Source organism: Pavona decussata, unplaced genomic scaffold (assembly GCF_977016875.1).
Source record: "Pavona decussata unplaced genomic scaffold, jaPavDecu1.1 SCAFFOLD_3689, whole genome shotgun sequence".
NCBI classification, from domain to species: Eukaryota; Metazoa; Cnidaria; class Anthozoa; order Scleractinia; family Agariciidae; genus Pavona; species Pavona decussata.
Window position 1 is genome coordinate 15,001 of NW_028146500.1, and position 1,316 is coordinate 16,316.

A 1,316-nucleotide genomic window follows, 5' to 3' on the forward strand; every position below is an offset into this window, starting at 1 on the left:
TTGAAAATGGCGACCTACCAAAATCCGCACTTTGCTTCCCCGTCCATATAGAGGTGAGTATTTGACTTTGCTTCCGTCAGAGTCAAGGAAACACATTGAAAATGGAATCAGCATACAAGAAAACCTAGTTTGGGATAGGTTTTGTGCCTTCCGTGGTATTATAACCATAGAACTGCTCCTGAGGGGGTAGGGTAGGCCCACCAAAAAGTGCACTTCTGGTTAGGTCGCTAATTTCTAAAATAAATGTGTCCCAACCAAGTTTTTTTGGACGCTCTTTCGAATGGCAACATTCCTGATTGAAAATGCCGACCTACCAAAATCCGCACTTTGCTTCCCCGTCCATATAGGGGTGAGTATTTGGCTTTGCTTTCGTCAGAGTCAAGGAAACACATTGAAAATGGAATCAGCATACAAGAAAACCTAGTTTGGGATAGGTTTTGTGCCTTCCGTGGTATTATAACCATAGAACTGCTCCTGAGGGGGGTAGGGTAGGCCCACCAAAAAGTGCACTTCTGGTTAGGTCGCTAATTTCTAAAATAAATGTGTCCCAACCAAGTTTTTTTGGACGCTCTTTCGAATGGCAACATTCCTGATTGAAAATGCCGACCTACCAAAATCCGCACTTTGCTTCCCCGTCCATATAGGGGTGAGTATTTGGCTTTGCCTTTGTCAGACTCAAGTAAAAGCATTTAAAATGGAGTCAGCATACAAGAAAACCTAGATTGGGATAGTTTTTCTGCCTACCGTGGGATCATAACCATAGAACTGCCCCTGAGGGAGGTAGGGTTAGGGTTAGCGTTAGGGTTAACGTTGGGGTTAGGATTGAAGACAGAAGATTGGTGATGTCAGGAGGACCTTCTTAAAACAAACAGAAATACACTTATTAGGGGACTAGGGCCAGTGGACTCAGAAATGTCTTTCGTAGCAGTCTCCTATAAGAGTATTTTTCTCTGATTTAGGTGACTCCTCCTCACACCACCATTTTTCTTAGTCGAAAGACCTCTTCACAGCACGACTTTCCTGATGGATTTCTATGTAACTGCTCGTGCTGAGAGGTGTGTCGAAAGTTGATCATGTTCCCGTAAAATCTGAGGTCTCCACTGTCTAGCGAGGTACTTACAGTGAATATAGTGAATTTTTCAAAAATTGGAGAATTCTGACTTTTGCGATGAATTTTAATGTAATTGGTCGTGCTGAGAGGCGTGTTAAAATTTGAACATGTTCCCGTAAAATCTGAGGTGAGAATTAGTGAGGTACTTACAGTGCGTATAGTGACAAATCTTTAAAAGCGTGAAATTATGGGATGTTGTGGCTTC